This window comes from Anomaloglossus baeobatrachus, chromosome 1, assembly GCF_048569485.1.
Source record: "Anomaloglossus baeobatrachus isolate aAnoBae1 chromosome 1, aAnoBae1.hap1, whole genome shotgun sequence".
Classification (NCBI taxonomy): Eukaryota; Metazoa; Chordata; class Amphibia; order Anura; family Aromobatidae; genus Anomaloglossus; species Anomaloglossus baeobatrachus.
In genome coordinates this window covers 808,413,515-808,429,918 of record NC_134353.1, presented here as the reverse complement: position 1 = coordinate 808,429,918, position 16,404 = coordinate 808,413,515, and positions in this window count along the sequence as shown.

Sequence of the window (16,404 nt, the reverse complement as noted above, 5' to 3'; positions counted from 1 at the left end):
TTTTTTTAATTATTTCACTTATTTCATGAAATAATTAAAAAACAAATGACGTGGGCTTCGCCCCATTTTTGTGTCCAGCCGGGTACAACTAGGCAGCTGGGGATTGGAATCCACAGCACAGGTTAGCCCGAGGTTTGTGGGCGCCTCTGCTGCGGATTTCAGTCCGCAGCCGTCCCAGAAAATGGCGCTCTCATAGAAGCGCCATCATCTGGCGCTGTATCCAACTCTTCCAACAGCCCTGGAGCCGGGTGGCTTGTTGGGTAATCATGAGTTAATACTGGCTTTGTTTTACCAGCCAGTATTAAGCCAGAGATTCTTAATGTCAGGCACGTTTGACCCGGCCATTAAGAATCTCCAATAAAGGGTTAAAAAAAAGACACCACACAGAGAAAAAATACTTTAATAGAAATAAATACACAGACACATTAGAGACTCCATCTTTATTACCCCCTGTCAGCCCTCCACGATCCTGCTCTTCTGTCTTCTTTCTTTCTAGTGTAGTAGTAGTGACGATTGTAGTGAGGATGAGATTCACCAGCTCATCACTTGGGGCTGGGGAACCTCCATCCTCACTACAATCATCACTAGTGTAGTAGTAGTGACAATTGTAGTGAGGAAGGATGAGATTCACCAGCTCATCACTTGGGGCTGGGGAACCTCCATCCTCACTACAATCATCACTACAATCGGGAAGCAGCGTGCAGCCTTCACTCCATGAGTGATCACTGCTGGCTGTCAGCGATAACAGCGGTAACGCTGACAGACGCGTTACCATAGCAACGGTGCTCTCGGAGCCGCGGTTAGCGGTGACATCACCGCTAACTGCGTTGCTATGGCAACGGTGATCTCCGTTAATGACCGGCTGTGTCAGCCGGTCCCTAACGGAACGGGGAGTCGACCGTGTGCTAGAGCATGTCGCCGGTACACGGCGATACACATATGTGCACCGTGTACCGGAGAGATGCACTCGCAGGTCCTACATGACGTGTCATAGTCATGTGACCAGTCTGTAGCCAATGAGATAATAGCCACGTGACTGGTCACATGGCTATTTTGACGTCACGATAGGTCCTGCATCTCTGCTGGCAGTGCCATCACCGGGAGGATTCAGCGATCATCGGATGGAATAGCGGCAGGAGACAGAGTGCAGAAGGGATCGCGAGGACCGGTAAGTGTTATGGCAATGTTTATTAACTGTTTGTGTACATTTATAATGCATTTTTATGTGTTTGTGATTGCCTCCCATTATAGCCTATACGTTCGAGTTCGGTTCGTCGAACGTTCGACGAGCCGAACTCGAACGGGACCCCCGTTCGGCGAACCGGCCTCGAGCCGAACCGGGACCGGTTCGCTCATCTCTACTCTTTATCTACCAATAGAGTCTGCTGAACTATTGGCTTCAAGACTTCAAGAGAATCGAATGTTGAAACCTGGAACAAGTGTCTCATTTTATTGTAACAGGGAAGCAGAACTGCGTAGGTACTTCCATTCAGATGGCCAGCTTGTCTATTGTACTGATGTTGAAGGGCTACTTCTCTTTATGGGACTTCCAGCATATGATTCAAGGGATTGGAGGCTTTTAATGATAGTTCCAAAAGAAGTTTAAAATGTGTTCTGTTACACAATGGAAATAAGTATGGCTCTGTACCAATAGGTCATTCTGTAAAACTTAAAGAAGAATATAAAAACATCAAGATTGTTCTAGAGAGGTTACAATATAATGTTCATGGGTGGTTAATTTGTATTGATTTGAAAATGGTTAACTTTCCTTTCCGTCTGCAAGGAGGGTACACAAAACACCCCTGTTTTCTGTGCTACTGAGACAGTAGAGCTACAGTAGAGCATTGGGTGAAAACTGAATGGCCTCAGCGACAGAGTTTGGCATTTGGTGATAAGAATGTCATCCATGATCCTCTACTGGTTAGGGAGAACATTGTCTTTCCTCCCTTGCACATAAAACTTGGATTGATGAAGCAGTTCGTCAAAGCTCTCAATCACAGTGGAGAATGCTTTAACTATATATGTTCAACTTTTCCTAGTCTTAGTGAAGAGAAGAAAAAGGCTGGAATATTTGATGGACCTCAAATAAGAACACTTATGAGAGACTTAAAGTTTATCACATCAATGAATGAGACAGAAGAAAGAGCTTGGAAGGCATTTTGTAATGTGGTGCAGAATTTTCTAGGGAATAAGAAAACAGACAGCTATGAAGAGATGGTGGTTGAGCTACTAATGAGTCTGCGAAATCTTGGATGTAGAATGAGTATCAAGATTCACTATTTACACAGCCATTTGGACTTTTTTCCAGAGAACCTTGGGGATGTGAGCGAGGAACAAGGGAAACGTTTTCATCAGGACATTAAAACAATGGAAGAACGGTATTAAGGCCAGTGGGACTCACATATGATGGCTGACTATTGCTGGAGCTTGATGAGAGACAACCCAGAAGGTGTACATCACAGATCAGCCAAGAAAAGAAATTTCAAATAACTGCCATTTGCCATACATCTGTGTGCCATATATATGTGTTTTTATATTTTGTTGTTTAATTCTTTAAGTATATTTGATTTGCTGTACATAGACTTTGTAATCTTTGTTATGCCTTGATTAAAAATATACAAACTGTAGTACCTATAATAATGTGTTTTTATCATAAAACATTCGATATGAGTAATTTTCATCAAAAATTGAAAATATCTCGAAATCTTGATGTGATAGCCAAAAAGTTCATATTCGTAATCATCAGGCAAAATTGACTTAAAATATGTTGTTAAACCTTTTGCCAGAAAAATTGCGTTGACCGGTGAATCAACTCAGCAGCGGCGGTTCTACTATCTTAACCACAACCCGCAGGTGGAGTCACTCAAATGACTTTAATCTCCACTGAAAATCCTGCCCATGAAAAAGCACCCAGGGCATGGGACCAAAGTGATATTCCCCAGTGTTACACTTCCCGGGACAGAGTACCCCATTCCCTGGGCGACACACACAGTGGGGAAAATAAGTATTTTTGCAAGTTTTCCCACCTACAAAGAATGTAGCGGTCTGTAATTTTTATCGTAGGTACACTTCAACTGTGACAGACAGAATCCCAAAAAAATCTAGAAAATCCCATTTTATCATTTTTAAATAATTAATTTGCATTTTATTGCATGAAATAAGTATTTGATCCCTTTCCAATCAGCAAGAATTCTGGCTCTCAGACCTTTTATTATTTTTTATTTCTGAAGCCCTCCTGCTCTTGCACTCATTACCTGAATTAATTGCACCTGTTTCAGCTCATTACCTGTATAAAAGACACCTGTCCACAAACTTAATCAATCACACTCCAACCTCTCCATCATGGCCAAGACCAAAGAGCTGTCTGAGGACAGCAGGGACAAAATTGTAAACCTGCACAAAGCTGGGATGAGCTACAGGACAAAAGGCAAGCAGCTTGGTGAAAAGGCAACAACTGTTGGCGCAATTATTAGAAAATTGAAGCAACACAAGATGACTGTCAATCTAACTCTGTGTGCAGCTCCATGCGAAATCTCACCTCGTGGGGTAAGGATGATTCTAAGAAAGTTCAGGAATCAGCCCAAGAGTACATGGGAGGACCTGGACAGTGGCCTGAAGAGAGCTGGGACCACAAAGGTCACACTACGCCGTAATAGAAAAAAATGCTGCAGGGCATGCAAAGTCCCCTAGCTCATGCCAGCACATGTCCAGGCTTGATTTGAAGTTCACCAATGACCATCTGGATGGTAAAAAGGAGGTATGGGAGAAGGTGTTTTGTTGTGATGTGAGACTAAAATATAACTTTTGGTATCAACTCAACTCCCCATGTTTGAAGGCAGTGAAAGGATGAGTACAACCACAAGAACACCATCTCAACCATGAAGCATGGGGGTGGAAACATCATACTATGATAGTGCTTTTCTGCAAAGATGACAGGATGAGAGCACTGTATTGAAAGGAAGATGGATTTTGGACATTAAGAGCATTGAAGATGGGTCGTGACTGGATCTTCCAGCATGACAATGACACAAAAACAAAAAAGCCAGGGCAACTATGGAGTGGCTCCGTAAGAAGCATTTCAAGGTCCTGGGGTGTCCTAGCGAGTCTCCAGACGTGCACTTAAATGTGGTCAAGAACAACAGGAAACATCTGACCTCTGTAATTGCAAACTAAGGTTTCTGTACCAAATATTAAGTTCTGTTTTTCTATTGTATCTATTGTATCAAGTACTTATTTCTTGCAATAAAATGCAAATCAATTATTCAAAAATCATACAGTGTGAATTTATGGATTTTTTTTATTCTGGCTGTCAGGGTTGAAAAGTACCTACGATAAAAATTACAGATGTCTTTATTCTTTGTCGGTGGGAAAACTTGCAAAATCCGCAATGTGTGAAATACTTTTTTTTCCCCACTGTAGATATCAAACATGTATAGTTTATTTGTATTTAAGTGGTCAAAAAAATCAGGAGTTTATGAAAAAAAAAAATCTCTTTTGGTGCCAATTTCCAAGAACCATAGCATTTTTATTGGACATTTCTGAACTCAGCAATAACAAGTGTGTTGTTTTTTTTTAATTGTTGTATTTTCAATGGAGGCAAAAGGGAGTAATTTTATTTTTTTTTTCATATTATATACAATTTTTTTTTACTCTTTACTTTATTTACTAGTTAATTTAGGGGACTTTAAACTGAAATCATCTGATTACTTGGGCTATATAAAACAGTGCATCAGCATGGCTCTATGCAGCACAAATCCCAATCGCTTATGAACACTAGATCGCAGCTGGCCTTCACGGGAAGATCTTAACAACAGATACAGGGGACTGTCAATATGCTGTGAGAGTCCACATCAAACAAGGGAAAAACCTATGCCATAAATAAACATGTCGTGCAGGGGTTAAAAATTACTCTTTACATAGGATCACAAATGTATTTTAATCGAAGTGAAAATTAGAGATATGTCAAACTAATTATAATATAGTTGTCTTTTTAAGTAAGGAATTTTATCATATCTGCACCACAAAGGCAAAACTAAAATCGGTATCAAAAACTCAACGACAAAGGAGAAAATGGAGCAAAAAACCCCCCAGAAAAACAACAATCAGAGCAGATGGCTATTATGTATTTTGCTGTGGACACTTTCAGAAAAAACACAACAGAAAAAATGTGTTTTTACATGGGGAATATAGCTTTAACCCCTTCAGCCCCCGGGCACTTTCCGTTTTTGCGTTTTTGTTTTTTGCTCCCCTTCTTCTGAGAGGCGTAACATTTTTATTTTTCCATCAATCTTGCCATATGAGGGCTTGTTTTTTGCGGGACGAGTTGTACTTTTAAATGAAACCATAAGTTTTACCATATAGTGTACTGGAAAACGGCAAAAAAATTCCAAGTGCGGAAAAATTGCAAAAAAAGTGTGATCGTACAATAGTTTTTGGGATATTTTATTCACTGTGTTCACTATATGGTAAAACCGATGTATCTATGTGATGCCTCAGGTCGGTGCGAGTTTGTAGACACCAAACATGTATAGGTTTACTTGTATCTAAGGGGTTAAAAAAAATTCACAAGTTTGTCCAATAAAAGTGGCGCACGTTTTGCGCCATTTTCCGAAACACGTAGCGTTCTTATTTTTAAGGATCTATGGCTCAGTGATGGCTTATTTTTTGCGTCTCGAGCTGACGTTTATAACGGTACAATTTTTGCGCAGATGCTACGTTTTGATCGCCTGTTATTGCATTTTGCGTAAAACTTGCGGCGACCAAAAAACGTAATTTTGGCGTTTGGAATTTTTTTGCGACTACGCCGTTTACCAATCAGATTAATTGATTTTATATTTTGATAGATCGGGCATTTATGAACGCGGCGATACCAAATATGTGTATATTTATTTATTTTTTAACCCTTTAATTTTCAATGGGGGGAAAGGGGGGTGATTTGAACTTTTAGGTTTTTTGTTTTTTTTTTTATTTTTTAAAACTTTTTTTTTTACTTTTTTTTTTTATTTTACTAGTCCCCCTAGGGGGCTATAGCGATCAGCAATCCGATTGCTGATCGCTATCTGCTGATCACAGCTATACCGCTGTAATCAGCAGATTCAATCACTTTGGTTTTCCCTCTGCTCTCGGCCGAGGGAAAATGAAAGTGAAACATCGTAGCAGCAGGCGTCATCACATGACCCTGTGCTACGATGGCAACCACCGATAGTCACGTGACACACGTGACTTCCGGTGGGGGCGGCGGTGAGTAACAAACATGGCCGCGCGCATTTAAATCTTGCTGCCAGACTTTGGCAGCAAAATTTAAGGGGTTAATGGCCGCGGGTGGAAGCGATTCCACCCGCGGCTAGTAGGCACACATGTCAGCTGTTGAAAACAGCTGATATGTGTGCCGATCCACGCCGCCTGCCCGCGGCAGGGGGCGGGGCTTAACGGGACACGATCCTGGACGGATAGATCCGTCCAAGGTCGTGAAGGGGTTAAAGAGAACTAGACACCACTTTTTTCATCTGAACAAAGATGAGCACCTTTATCAGCTCCTGTGCTACATTCCATAAAGGTGTATATTATACCCTGACTCCCCCTATACACCCTCAAAAACCTTTTTAAATAATCCTCCCTGCTATGTACTGTACATCCAGATGATCCATTCTGATGGGCGTCATTGGTGTGGCGTCTATTCCTCCTCTCTGCTTCTGATCGCTGTTCTCTTGCTTTGATTGATGTAAAAGATGCATTCAGCTTTATTCACATAACCGGGCAAAATCTCATGTCTGCACAGAGAAATCACTGGCTTGCACATGCGCACTTTGCTCTGGTCTTCAGTGGGTAGATCTTAAGATATATGTATGCATGCACAAGCTGGTGATGTTTCTGTGCAGGCACTAAGTTTCTCCCAGTGACTATAGATGACTAGAGATGAGCGATGTTCGAGGTTCAGCAATTTTATGTTTGAGTGATTTTGGGGGTTCTCGAGATCGAACTCGAACTCCAGCTTTTTGCTAAAAGCTCGACAGTTCGAGTTGCGTTTGAGAATGGTTCGATCACCAAAAGCAGGGCTTTTTACAGCTACAGTGTGCAGGGAGCCATCGCTGGCAGCCTGCGGAAAGCTGGTAACCAATGTAATATCGGGTATCCAAGCAAAGCGCTTTGGTTAATAACCCAATATTTACCCTGGTTATGTGTGCAAGGAGCCGACACTTCCCCACTCGGCTCTGCCCCCTCCTGCACTCGGCATGTGTACACACACACACACACTCACTTGTCCCCAGCCATGCAGTCCCCGGCACTGACGTCCTCAGCGCCACATGGCCCCGCTAGGCTCCACTCACCTCGCACCCCACCACCTGCACACATGGCCCCGCTCGGCTCCACCCACCTCACACTCCGCACACATGGCCCCGCTTGGCTCCACCCACCTCGCACTCCACACACATTACCCTGCTTGGCTCCACCCACCTCGCACTCCGCTGTCCGCACACATTACCTCGCTTGGCTCCACCCACCTCACTCTCCGCACACATTACCCTGCTCGGCTTACCTGCGGTGATGAAGTCCCGCCCTCCTGACCTCAGCGCTGTCACTGTCCTCCATGGCCGCCGCTTGTCACATCTCCTCCTCTTGCTGCCGACCCGAGACTGTGACTAGCGGTGACGTCACAGGTTCCCGCGATACTTGGCTGTGAAGGCGGCGGTCATTGAAGTCAGTGACAGCTCTGCTATCAGCAGTGCAGGAGATCGTCACCGCAGGTAATGTACCTCGCTCCTGACAGCTGCGCTCGTCATGCCCTGCAGTGAGCTGGGCTGACCTATTGATGTTAGCTCAGGTCACTGCACTGCTCTCCCAGCCAATGGGAAACATTCTGTTTTTCATTGACTGGGACAGTGACTATGGTATGGATCATCATGGGAACGCCTTGGATTACAGCAGACCTGGATTTGCTTTTCTTTCTAATAAATTGGTGAAAGAGGGAATGATTTGGGGAGTGTTTTTTCAAATAAAAATGTTTGTCTATTTTTTTTTTATTACTGACTGGGTTGGTGATGTCGGGTATTTGATAGACGCATGACCTCACGAACCCCAGGGCTTGATGCGAGGTGACATTACACATCTGGTATTAACTCCATATATTACCCCGTTTGCCACCGCACCAGGGCACGGGATGAGCTGGGGTGAAGCACCAGGATTGGCGCATCTAATGGATGCGCCACTTCTGGGGCAGGTGCAGCCTGCTATTTTTAGGCTGAGGAGAGTCCAATAACTATGGACCTCCCTAGTCTGAGAATATCAGACCCAGCTGTCAGCTTTACCTTGGCTGGTGATCCAATTTTGGGGGGATCCCCACGGTTTTTTTTTTAATTATTTATTTAATTTAAAATAACAGCGTGGGGTGCCCTCAGTTTTGGATTACCAGCCAAGGTGAAGCTGCCAGCTGTGGTCTGCAGGCTGCAGCCGTCTGCTTTACCCTAGCTGGCTATCAAAAATAGGGAGAACCCCATGTCTTTTTTTTTTTTAAATTTATTTTTTAGCCTAAATACAAGGCTAAGCACCTCTTAGTGCCACATGAAAGGCACCAAAAGGTGAAAAATTACAAAATGCAGGAGAGTGGGACATGATGTGTCTTTCTGCCATTATACTGACAAAAAAGACTGATATGAAGTGTACAAGCACAAGAAAATCACCAGAGCGCTCTACACTGTGAAAAGCAGTAGAAAATGGCACTGCAGTGAAGATGTGACCGCCTCATGTAGGTTGAAGCTATGGATCCTGGGTAAATTTATGTATTTTCCCTCCTTCAGTTTTTTTGCAGTACGCAAAAAAACGTAAGGCACACGGATGACAAACAGATGACATAAGGACCGTATACGGAACGGAAACGGATGACACACAGATGCACCCGTGAAAAAAACGGACCGTTATTTGCGGACCGCAAAAACGGATCGGTCGAGTGAATGTAGCCTTATTCTGATCTGCCATTTATAAACAGCAGGAAGAAATAAGTGAATAGCGCCCCCCAGTGTCAGAAAATCTCCGGGGTTTCAGGGGTAGCTGAGACCCTGGGGATCATGATTCAGGCCGTTTTTTCCGGTCCCCGCTCACGTGATCACTGGTATACACCGTATACCGAGGATCACATTACAGTAAATGACAGCACCGGTAAAAAATTATTTATCTCCCATCTGGCATCAACAAACCTCTCAGATGGGAGATAAATCTCCTCCCCAGTCCCCCAGTGTCGCCAAAGTTCCCCCCCAACCCCCTCCCGGAAATCCAAGATAACCACGCGCACAGCAGCGCGCCGGCCGCATTCACCCTACTCCTCTGATTTCTGTCGCATGTGCCATGACACATGCGACAGAAAACTCCTCCCCAGGCCCTGCCAGGTCACCCTCTATAACCCCACCGGTGTTCCCCGGTGTCCCACGGTACCTGTGCAGCGTTGATCCCCAGCGGCCCCCTCCTTCACAATAGACGATGCTGCATGCACAGAGCGGCTGTCAGCTCAGCTTCCTGTGTTCAGGCACAGTGAGTGGTGGTAACCATGCATCTGTAAGCTACTGCAATGCCCTGCTCATGAGGTAAGGAACATAGTTAATCAGGATAGCTATATTACATTTCCAAATGGAGGTATTTGATTTTATAGTTGCCTTACTGAACGACTACCAAACATGAGAGTCCATTATACGTCAAAAGAAAACACATCTAAATAGCGAGCTCTGTTGTTTAGTATTCATTCAGCTGGATAACTGGACTTAAAGGGGTATACCATCTCCAAGATCCTATCCCCAATATATAGTAGGTGGAATAGCAATAATATCAGCAAATACCAATATTTGGAAATGTAGAATAGTTCTCCTGATTAGGCATGCACTTACCTCATGAGCAGGGCATTGCAGCTTTGGTAGCAACAGTTACAACATGTACTCTGCTGCTGTGGACCCGGGGAGAGTGGGTGCAGATTCATTGCACCCACACTCCTGACATGGAGGGTCTGCACTGCTAGAAAATGGGGGATACGTTCCCTGAGCATGTCTTTCCCATATTCTAGATGGTCCAAAGTCGTCGTGGGACCCCCTTATTTTTTTTTTCCTTACAATAAATTGGTGAAAGAGGGAATGTTTTGGGGAGTGTTTTTTGAAATACATTTTTTTTTTGTATATTTGTTTTCTTAGTACTGACAGTTTGTGATGTCGGGTATGTGATAGACGCCATAACATCACAAACTGCTGGGCTTGATGTCCGGTAACCTTACAGCTAGTGTCAACCCCATTTATTACCCCGTTTGCAACTACACCAGGGCACGGGATGAGCTGGGGTGAAGCGTCAGGATTGGCGCATCTAGTGGATGCGCCACTTCTGGGGCGCCTGCGGCCTGCTATTTTTAGGCTGTGAAATGCCAATAACTATGGACCTTCCCACCCTGAGAATACCAGACCACAGCTGTCCGCTTTACCTTGGCTGGTGATCCAATTTGGGGGGGACGCTACTTTTTTTTGTAATTATTATTATTATTTATAAAATAATTATAAAAAAGAGCCTGGGGTGACCTCCACATTGGATCCCCAACCACGGTAAAGCTGCCAGCTGTGGTTTTCAGGCTACAGCCGTCTGCTTTACCCTAGCTGGCTATCAAAAATGAGGGGACCCAACGTCATTTTTTTTTTCACTTTTTTTTTAAATAAAAAATATTAATGGGCTTCCCTGTATTTTGATTGCCAGCCAAGGTAACGCCAGGCAGATGGGGGTGGCAACCCGTAGCTGTCTGCTTTAACTGCGCTGAGAATCAAAAATACCGCGGGGCGCTACGTCATTTTTTATAATGATTTATTTTTACAGCACTGTCATGTCAGGCAATCAAAATACAAGGAAGCCCATTTTTTTTTTTAGTTATTTAAATAAATAATATAGGGCTCCCGCTGCATTTTTTGTATTGCTAGATAAGGGTAATCCAAGCAGCTACTGGCTGCTAACCCCCACTGCTTGGTGTTACCTTCACAGTCAATGGAAAATCTAGGGAAGCATTTTTTATTTTTTTTCCCAAAAAACTGGAAAAAAAAAAATGACGTGAGCGTCGCCTTATTTTTGTATGTTAGCCAGGTACAGCAGGCAGGTACGGGCTTCCCCCGGCTGCCTATTTGTACCCAGAGGGGAACTAAAAATATAGGGAAGCCCTTTTTTTTAATTATTTCATAAATTTCATGAAATAATTAAAAAAAAAAAAAACGACGTGGGCTTCACCCCATTTTTGTGTCCAGCCGGGTACAACTAGGCAGCTGGGGATTGGAATCCGCAGCACAGGTTAGCCCGAGGTTTCTGGGCACCTATGCTGCAAATTGCAGTCCACAGCCGCCCCAGAAAATGGTGCTTTCATAGAAGCGCCATCATCTGGCGCTGTATCCAACTCCTCCAGCTGCCCTGGTGGCGGTGGCTTGCTGGGTAATTATGAGTTAATACTAGCTTTGTTTTACTAGCTAGTATTAAGCCAGAGATTCTTAATGTCAAGCACGTTTGACCCAGCCATTAAGAATCTCCAAAAAAGGGTTAAAAGAAGACACCACACAGAAAAAATACTTTAATAGAAATAAATACACAGACACATTAGAGACTCCATGTTTATTACTCCCTGTCACCCCTCCACGATCCATGGTCTTCTGTCTTCTTTCTCCTTCAACCCATGCAGCTCTGCTACATCAGGCTTCATTGCATGGGAGAAAGATGCTGCTGCCCCGTGCAGAAATCACTCAGTGAGAATGACCACAAGCTGCCGGCTGTTAGCGGTGACTTCACCGCTCACAGCCAGGTTACCATAGCAACTGTGCTCCGATCACGTGATTCCCGGTGCCGCTATTCACCGGCTGTGACAGCCAGTCCTTGCATGTGGGCTGACTCTATAAAGAGTGCCCCATGCAGGAACGGGGAGTCGTCCATGTGCCGGAGCATGTCGCCGATACACGGAGATACACAAAAGATCACCGCGTACTGGAGAGATGCACTGACAGGACCTAGGACAGGACATGACGTCTAGCCATGTGACCAGTCTGTAGCCAATGAGATAATAGACACATGACTGGTCACATGGCTATTTTGACGTCACAATAGGTCCTGTCATAACTGCTGGTTACCGGGAGGACGTAACGTTTATCGATGGAAAAGCTGCGGGAGGCAGAGTGCAGGACGCATCGCGGGCACCGGTAAGTGTATGGCAATGTTTATTAACTGTATGTGTACAATTATAATGTGTTTTTAGGTGTTTGTGATTGCCTCCCATTGTTTTCAATGGGGTTCGAGAGGTTCGTCGAATGGCTCGTCGAACGGGGCACCGTTCGACGAACCAAACCAAACTCGAACTCTAGGTGGGTGGCTCATCTCTATAGATGACACATGTGCACTTATGTTTATGCTTTTCCTGCAAAAGGGAAGAGCTAAGTGCGCATGCAAGAGCAGGCGATGTCTCTGCTCAGATTCAAGATTTTGCCTGGCTATGTGGATGATGCAGGAGGCATTATTCATGTCAATCAAAGCAAGAGCAGGGTGATCAGCAGCAGAAACTAGAATATACACCGCAACCATGACGCCCTTCAGACTGGACTGCCTGGATTTACAAATGGGTTCCCAAGCAGGATCCAAATTCGTAATACAACTTCAATTAAACTTGGCACTCAAAATAGAATGAAATAAACTTAAGCATTTAATAGCATTGCTTGCAATTAATAAACAAAGATGCTTTGGTCCATTAGATGTGACAATCCTGGTGCTATACAGACTCTTCCCATTGCCCTGGTGCGGTGGCAATCAGGGTAATAAGGAGTTAATAACAGCGCACAGCTGTTACTAAGCCCTGGGTTAATTATGGCACAGGTGTCTATGAGATACCTGCATCATTAACCTGTACATAAAAGTAAATAAGAACAAAAAGAGAAAAATACTTTTTTGGAATAAAATACAAAAACATACCCTTCTTTACCACTTAATTAACCCCCAACACAGCTCTCCAGGTCTGGCGTAATCCACACGGCGTCCCACGCCGTATCCAGCTATGCTACATTTGAATATCACAGAGAGAGGCCATAGAGAACGACCTCTCGCTGTGAGCTCCATAGAATGAATGAGCTGCGCAATGAGCGGTGACGTCACTCAGGTCATTTGCGGTCATAGCTGGAGATTCCCACGGTCCTTCACCTGTGATCACAGATAACCTGACCTCAGGTGGAGGTCACTGAGTTCACAGACCTGCATCTCCTAGCAGAAGATCAGTTTTTTTTGGCCAAGAGATGCAGATTTGGTGCTGAAATGCTTACACCATATTCATGCACCCAACCTACACCTACTGGCAAAAAAACACGTTTTTTTACGCAATTTTTTTGCAGTGATTTTTGCTGTGTGTTTTTGCCGTAATTTTTGTCACGTTTTTTTGCCAGGAGGTGCACATGTAGTGCTGAAATCATCTGAACCAGATTTCAGTTCCAAATTTCAACTTGCTGGCAGAAATTATTTATTTATTTTTTCATTTTTGGGCAAAGGGATGCAAATTTGGTGCTGAAATTTTAACACCATGTTCCTGCATCCAAACTACACCTCCTGGCAAATAAGTTTTTTTGCCGCATTTTTTTTTTAGTTACAGCTTTTTGCTGCGTTTTTTGTTGTTTTGTTTTTAGCCAGGAGGTGCACATTTAGAGCTGAAATCGTCTGCACCAGATTTCAGCACCAATTTTTCACCTCCTGGCAGAATTTTTTTTTCATTTTTGGGCCAAGGGATTAAAATTTGGTTGTGAAATTTCTACACCATATTCCTGCATCCAATCTAGACGTGGCAAAAAAAAATGTTTTTTTGACGCTTATTTTTTTTTGCTGCGTTTTTTGACGCTTTTTTTGCAGCTGTTTTTGCTGCAATTTTTGCTCCAGATTTTTGCCAGGAGGTGCACATTTGGTGTGAAATCACCTGCACCAGATTTCAGCACCAAATTTCCACCTGCTGGCAGAATTTTTTTTTTTTTTTTGGGCCAAGGGATGCAAATTTGGTGCTGAAATTTGTACACCATATTCCTGCATCCACTCTACACCTCCTTGCAAAAAACACGTTTTTTTTACGCATTTTTTGCTGCGGTTTTTGCCTTGTTTTTTTGTTACGGCTTTTTGCCGCAATTTTTGTCACGGTTTTGTGCCAGGAGGTGTAACTTTGGTGCTGAAATCGTCTGTATCAGATTTCAGCATCAAATTTGCATTTTTTGGTATTCTCAGCCCTCAGCCACCCGATATTCCGCTTCTATTAGATGTGAAAATCCTAGTGCTATACCGGCTCTTCCCAGTGCCTTCATGCGGTGGCAATCAGGGTAATAAGGAGTTAATAATAGCACACAGCTGCTACTAAACCCTAGGTTAATAATGGCACAGGCATCTATGAGATACCTGATCACAAACCTGTACATGAAAGTAAATAAGAACATACACAGAGAAAAAATCTTTTATTTGGAATAAAATACAAAAACGCACCCTCCTTCACCACTTTATTAACCCCAAACACCCTGCAGGTCTGGTGTAATCCAAACGAGGTCCATGACGACACATCCAGCTCTGCTACATCTAACAGCTAGCAGCCATGGGGAACGACTGCCAGCTGTGAATGTAGCCTATGACTGAGCCGCGATGAGCCATGACTGCAGGCAGACACTGTCACAGGCTGGGGGTGCGTCTACCTGCAACCAATCACAGGAGACAAGATGGAAAGCATGGAAAGTTGTGTGTATGCGATGAGTGTATGTGCAGTACAGGAAGTGAATGTGCGACCCGGAAGCACTGTGTCACCATGACACCGAGTCTCAGTAAGTATTAAACGTTGTTTTAATTGTTTTTCTTTATTTTTCAATTATTTTCCCCAGTGCTGGATCCAGATAGTGCACCTGGAATCAGGGCTCGGGTCCAGCACCAGGGCATCTCTGAAACCGCATGGATCCGGACTTTTACAGTCAGGATCCGCTCAGCCCTAATGCCAATGTTATAATTCCAAAATGTATGTTTAAAGTTTCTAAACATACATTTACACCTCAACTATTCAGTGAACCCCAATTGTCAGCTGGTACTTACTCAAGATGCGTGGATAGACCACTCAAACCAGGTAATGCAAAAATCCATCCTCAGACTATACTAGTTGCTCACTATATCTAACACATGCACTCAGGGTTTGTTTTCATTCAGAAGCACGCATTTTTTAAATGCCAGGCTCACATGGGTAACTGTCCAGAGTTGCATGCCACCAGAGGTCCAGGCCAGTGCACAGGGCTGGCAGAACCAGTGGCTCTGACTTCATAACCCTGTCCAGAGTATAATAACCCAAACTGTTGGGGTGCAACTTTGGGACCCGCAGCTGGAAATAAGGTCCATCCCCTAACCTTTTAACACTGGGGGATCTTCTTCCAGAAGGGACTAACAGTTGACCTAAGCTATCAGAAAATTATTTCTAGGAATAACCTTTGTGCATATGTTTATGGGGCACACAACAGAAGCAGATGCAACATTAGTTTTAGTCTTAACATGCCTAGTTCTAAGTTTGCCAATCTTAGAGATACAAAACATAATTATTTTGACAAGAAAATAAACACAACTTATTGCTCGTAATTAGGGACGAGCGAGCATGCTCGCCACTACTCGGTGCTCGCCCGGGTATCTCCGTACTCTGGATATTCGGTGAGCTCCGAGTACCTGCGAGATGCTCGGGCACATGCTCGGCTCCCCCTCCCTGCATGTTAGCGTTGCTTACAGAGTCAGCCCACATGCAGGGATTGGCTGTCACACACTGTAATGCCACAGCCATGTTGGTTGTGGCATTACAGTGATTGGCTGGCCACACAGCATCATCCGTTCTATATGACATCTGACAGCGCTGTGCTCTGCACTGTGATCCACAGTCAGCCAGTCTAGGGGGAGGTGCTGCTGAGCTAGGGACAAATTTACTGTGTGTCTTAGGCCGGTTTCAGATGTCCGTGTTTAATCAGGTACAAATCACACGCATGGTTATAGTCATATGTGTGTTATACGTGTGTCATACGTGTGACACATATCGAAGTAAACACGTGTCTGTGAAATAAAAAGATTTTCTATATTCACCTTTATACGGTGGTGTTTTCTTCAGCTCTGCTGCCTCCTGCTCCTGACTGCCGCTCATTATATTTATTGATTATTCACCGCACTCAGGACCTGGAAGCCGGAGCATCACTGGGGACAGCATAGCTGGGGACTTCAGTGCTGGGGACCGCATCGCTAGGGACAACATCGCGGGGACAGGTGATTATTCACAAAGCAGTGTGTGTGCAGTGAAGTCCAGGAGGTCATTGGAGTTCCTAATGAACTCTAATGACATCCTGATGACAACCCCGCGACACCCGGGCTACTGCGGGTGTCACGAAGGTGACT